The sequence below is a fragment of the Mauremys reevesii genome, linkage group 14 (assembly GCF_016161935.1).
Source record: "Mauremys reevesii isolate NIE-2019 linkage group 14, ASM1616193v1, whole genome shotgun sequence".
Lineage (NCBI taxonomy): Eukaryota > Metazoa > Chordata > Testudines > Geoemydidae > Mauremys > Mauremys reevesii.
The window spans coordinates 24598018-24604123 of record NC_052636.1 but is presented as its reverse complement, the minus strand read 5'-3'; the positions used below and the strand labels follow the sequence as shown (position 1 = coordinate 24604123).

Here is a 6106-nt window from a genome sequence, read left to right as displayed (position 1 = left end):
CACTTTATTCAGGTCATTCAATGTCTGAAATTCAAGATCCGATGGTTAGTTTGAAAATCAGAGCTCTTGGGTCCTATTCCCAACTGTGCCACTGACTGGCTGTGTGACCTCAGACAAGTCAATTCTTCTTTCTCACATAAAGTTTCTCCCTCTTTCAAGGAGGGATAATAATGATCCGCTCCTACCTACCTCACGGTAGGTGGAGGATGGGGATCCATTGGAGTGTCACTAGGAGTAGTGCATAATATGAGGTGTCCTATCACATTTACTCAGAGCAGATTATGACATAATAGAATAGCTGAAATACTCTATTTGATTTGGTTTTTTTTAATTTTGAAATTGTTAAGAGCAGCAACGACTTAGCTCAGACTGAAGCATCTTATCTAATGTTTGAGATCGAAGTGTCTCCTCTTTGTGTGTGACGAGAATTTAATGCACTGTGACAAACAGGAGATGCTTTTGTTTTGCAACAAAATATTGTTGCAAAGAACTTTCATCCCACTTGTTATGATTTCGAGAAACAAACTGGTTTAGTCTGAATGGGATTTTCTGACAAACGGTTTCAATGAAATTTCCCCACCATCTCGATTCCTGGGCTCCATCCCTGCCTCTGGGGGTTTGCTGTTTGTTAGAACAGGAGTAAGGACTGGTGGCTTCTCTTTCTGGCTCTGCCACTGCCTTGCTGGCCCTTGGGTAGGTCACTTTCCTTCTCTGTGCCTCAGGCTCCTCCCCATCTGTCCAATGCGAACAGGGACAATTCTCAAGCTCTGGGCAGTCATGAGCCTGAGTGAGATAAGGGGCGATAAAGCCCTCTGTGAAGGAGAAAGGGGAGTTTCTTGGTGTTTGCACCAAGGAATTCTAAAGTTTGCTAAAATGTCTAGTCTGTGGAAACAAGAAATGGTTGGGGCCAAACTTTTTAACCACTGCTTTTTTTTTAAAGTCCATTCAGGGATGTGAGTCCCTGTCTTTTAGGTACCTGGGGTTCTTTGCCAGCAGGAGAGAAGAGGTTCCTGCCTCCATTTTTGTGGCCTTAACAAACCATGTGTTGTGCCCCAGTTCTTGTCTGAGATCCCTGAAAAAGAACATCTTCCCATCCATGAACAAGACAGGACCTATCTTTCAAAGGGGAACAAAGAGACCCCTGGGACTTACAGACTAGCTAGCCTCACTTCTATAGCTAGAGAGATACTGGAATATATTCTTAAACAATCAGTTTTCCAGCAGCACCTACAGGATAATTTGGTTCTTAGGACGAGGGAGCATGGATTTGTCAAGAACAAATCATCCCAAACCCATCCTCTTTCCTTCTTTGGCAGGGTTCTGGGCCTAGTGGAGGTGGGTAAACAGTAGATGGGATCTATCTCGGGGTTACTAAGGCTTTTGACACAGTCCCGCAGGACATTCTCACAAGCAAACCAGGGAAATGCGGTCTAGATGCAATCAGTGTCATGTGGGTGCAGAGCTGGTTGAAAGCCCAGACTCCAAGGGCCCTTCTCCATGGTTGGCTGCCCAATGGAGAGGGGGCACCTCGTGGGTCCGGCAGGGATCAGTCCGGGATCCGGTACTATTCAATAGTTTCATGAATGATTTGGAAAATGGAGTGGAGATCATGCTTCTAAAATGTGCAAATGACACCAAGCACTTTGGAGCTCAGGACTGGAATTCAGAATGCCCTTAACGAATTGGAGACTTGGTCTTCTTGAGCCAAACCCCATGGCTGGGCCCCTCTCTCTAGACTGGGCTGAAGTGAAACCCCAGAGCCAAACACTCCTCCTCCTGGGCAGTGCGCTCTGACCTTGAATGGTCAGATGCTGCTTAGCGCTGTCAGAGCAGCTTTGGCTGGGGGATTCTCCCAGCACTTTCCAATAGCGGGAAGGTATTAAATCCCCATTTGCCTGCTGGGATCGGAGCCCTAGAGGGGGGAGCAACTTGCCCAAAGTCCCACCGGAAAAGGAAAACAACCAGCAGTGGAACCAATAGGGGTGTCAGGATCTTGGAGGCACTGTCACCCCCACACTAGGGCGGTGTTATGCACCCCCTGCGGCTGGCTGAGTTTCTCCGTCCCTTGGCAATAAGACAGCCTAGAACCCCAACCAGGGTTATTCGATCTGCTACCCAAGATCCATAAACCTGGAAATCCTGGATGCCCCATCATCTCAGGCATTGGCACCCTGACAGCAGGATCGTCTGGCTATGTAGACGCTCCATCATCATTCCACACAAAGATGGACTACAAGCCGTCAGGAACAGTATCCCCGATAATGTCACAGCAAACCTGGAGGCTGAACTTTGTGACTTTGTCCTCACCCATAACTATTTCACATTTGGGGACAATGTTTACCTTCAAGTCAGCGGCACTGCTATGGGTACTCACATGGCCCCACAGTGTGCCAACATTTTTATGTCTGACTTAGAACAACGCTTCCTCAGCTCTCGTCCCCTAATGCCCCTACTCTACTTGTGCTACACTGATGACATCTTCATCAGCTGGTCCCATGGAAAAGAAAAGCCTTGAGGAATTCCACCATGATTTCAACAATTTCCATCCCACCTACAGCCTCTGCCTGGACCAATCCACACAAGAGATCCACTTCCTGGACACTACTGTGCTAATCGATGGTCACATAAACACCACCCTATACCGGAAACATACTGAACTCTGTACTTACCTACATCTCCAGCTTTCACCCAGACCACATCACACAATCCATTGTCTACAGCCAAGCTCTAAGATACAACCGCATTTGCTCCAACCCCTCAGACAGAGACAAACACCTACAAGATCTCTATCAAGCATTCTTACAACTACAGTACCCACCTGCTGAAGTGAAGAAGCAGATTGACAGAGCCAGAAGAGTACCCAGAAGTCACCTACTACAGGACAGGCCCAACAAAGAAAGTAACAGAACCCCACTAGCCGTCACCTTCAGCCCCCAACTAAAACCTCTCCAGTGCATCATCAAGGATCTACAACCCATGCTGAAGGACAATCCCTCACGCTCACAGATCTTGGGAGACAGGCCAGTCCTTGCTTACTGACAGCCCCCCAACCTGAAGCAAATACTTACCAGCAACCACACAACAAAAACACTAACCCAGGAACCTATCCTTGCAACAAAACCCGTTGCCAACTGTGTCCACATATCTATTCAGGGGACACCATAATAGGACCTAATCACCATCAGCCATGCCATCAGGGGCTCATTCACCTGCACATCTACCAATGTGATATGTGCCATTATGTGCCAGCAATGCCTCTCTGCCATGTACATTGGCCAAACCAGAGAGTCTCTACATAAAAGAATAAATGGACACAAATCAGACATCAAGAATTATAACATTCAAACACAGCCAGAGAACACTTCAATCTCCCTGGTCACTCAATTACAGACCTAAAAGTCGCAATATTACAACAAAAAACCTTCAACAACAGACTCCCACAAGAGATGCTGAATTGGAATTAATTTGCAAACTGGACACCATTAAATTAGGCTTGAATAAAGACTGGGAGTGGGTGGGTCATTACACAAAGTCAAACTATTTCCCCATGTTTATTTGTCCCCCTACTGTTACTCACACCTTCTTGTCAACTGTGGGAAATGGGCCATCCTGATTGTCACTACAGGTTTTTTTCTCCTGCTGATAATAGCTCACCTTAACTGCTCACTCTCATTATAGTGTGGATGGCAACACCCATTTTTTCATGTTCTCTGTGTGTATATATATCTTCCTGCTGTATTTTCCACAGGAAGATATATATACACACAGAGAACATGAAAAAATACTGGATTTTAGCCCACGAAAGCTTATGCTCAAATAAGTTTGTTAGTCTCTAAGGTGCCACAAGTACTCCTCATTATTTTTGCAGATAAATTCATGGAGGTGAAGTCCATTAATGGCTATTAGGCAGCCTGGGTAAGGAATGGTGTCCCTAGCCTCTGTTTGTCAGAGGGTGGAGATGGATGGCAGGAGAGAGATCACTTGATCATTACCTGTTAGGTTCAGTCCCTCTGGGGCACCTGGCATTAGCCACTGTTGGCAGATAGGATATGGGGATGGATGGACCTTTGGTCTGGCCCAGTCTGGCCATTCTTCTGTTCTAATGAAGGGAAGGGCAAAGTCCTGCAATAGAGTTTCTGTAGTGTAGTGGTTATCGTGTTTGCCTAACATGCAAAAGGTCCTTGATTCAAAACCAGACAGAAACATGATGGCTTAATTTTTCCCAGCTCCTAGTGGCCTGTCCCTGCTGTTGTAGGAGCAGCAGTGATTTCTATGCTCAATAGGTCTGTTATACTTCCCTCATTCCCATTTTTGTCTCCTCTCCCTCTCTTAATGCCTGTGAAGTGGCTTTCCCCCTCCCCCTCCCGCTCCCTCCTGCAATGCTTGTGGGATGAAGGGGCTGGTTGAACAGCTGGAAGATCAGAAGAGCTCCTAGATAGAGAAGGTGTCTGGGACTCTCATTAGGCAGCACTCACACACCCAGAGCATGGACCCTGCATGGACACTGCCCAAGGTGGAGTGTGACCCACCAGATGCAGCCAAGTCATCTCCAGTCGCAGGCCATGAGGAGCAGGTCCTTAAAAGGGGAAGGGGCCCTGTGCTCAGGAGTCACTCACAAGCTTGTACCTCCAGTGAATGCCCTTCGCCCCAACCATCTGGCCAGTGGTTCGCTGCATTGCAGTTCATTCTGCCTCGGGAAGACTTACCTTCATCGCACTGTCCATCGCGGTGCTGGGGGACACTTACCTGGCAGAATCCTGTGCCTGCCTCTTGGCTTCCCAGGGGTGGCTACTTGCAGCCCAGGAGAAGAAGGATGGTTCTGGTGAAAGGAAGACAAGCAAAGCTCTGGGAGGAAATTTGGGTGTGGGCTCTGCGCTGGGGGTGGGGGTGGGGTGCAGGAGGGGTGATGCAGCTCCCAAAGTGACCGGTACACACAACCCTCTGGCAGCAGCTCCTAGATGAGTGGGGCCAGGGGATCTCCATGTGCTGCTGTCTGCAGGCGCTGCCCCCAGAGCTCCCATTGGCTACAGTTCCTGGCCAATGGGAGCTGCGGAGTTGGTGCTCGGGGCAGGGGCAGCACGTGGAGACACTCCCCCCACCCCAGGGGATGCTGGGACATGCCAGCCACTTCTGGGAGTGGCACAGAGGGACAGATGTAGAGTGGGCATGGAGCCACCTTAGTGCTGCTGGCACATCTCTGCACACCCATTGGGGAGGGGAGCAGAGGGCCTCCATGTGCTGCCTGGGGTAGGGGCAGTGCACAGAGCTGCCTCCCCTCCCGGGTCTATTCCAGGAGTGGGTGGGTGGGGTCTTTTGGCCTGCAAGGTGCAGCAGGTCGGACTAGATGATCACACTGGTCCCTTCTGACCTTAAAGGCTCTGAGTCTAAAAGGGAGAGGGAAGTAAAGGAATTAAAAAAAAAATAATAAACCAAGCATTGTAATACCAGGATGACTCCAACTGCTTATTATATAGTCCCACCCCTTTTTTCCTCCACAGAGTGTTTAATGACCTGTTGGGATTTGGGACACTGATTCTCTCATTCCATTGATAAACTGAAACTAAACCAATTCCCAGTGGAAGAATCATCATATCATTGCATTGGCTGGGAATCAAACCCAGATCAATTGCTTGGAAGGCAGCTATGCTCACCACTATACCACCAATGCATCTAGTGAAAGTCTCTGATTTTTCACACTTGGTGATTGGTCACCTTACTTCTCAGCATGAGGCAAATGTCTCTGTGGTCTCTGCCGTTCATGGTGGGGAGTTTCCCCGCTGATAACAGTTCTTGCTGGGTCGGGGAGGGGAGAGAGAAGAGGCGTTTATTCTGTTTCATTCCTCTCCATTTTCTGTTCCTCCCCTTCCCTTCCAGGGTCCTCCCTTCCATTTCAGACTGTGCAGTGACACCCTCCCCGCACCCAGGACTCTCGAGCCTCTGGAGCAGCACGATCCCATGAGATCCTCAGTGACCAAGGGTCTTTTCCAACTTCCAGGAGACCCAGCTTGAGTCTAAAGGAAGCTCTGTTCCTTCCTGGGGATCCTCTCTCCCTTCCTGGAGATCAGGATCATGAAGCCTCTGCCTTGCCTCCTGGGTCTGAATTAAT

At 48.7% G+C, this 6106-nt stretch overlaps 1 non-coding gene across 1 annotated transcript; it reads right to left on the bottom strand.

Annotated features, from left to right (window-relative positions):
* Window positions 1-5596: 5596 nt before the first annotated feature.
* Window positions 5597-5668, bottom strand: TRNAG-UCC. Its single transcript has one exon. It is a non-coding gene; the product is annotated as a tRNA-Gly (tRNA).
* Window positions 5669-6106: the final 438 nt, after the last annotated feature.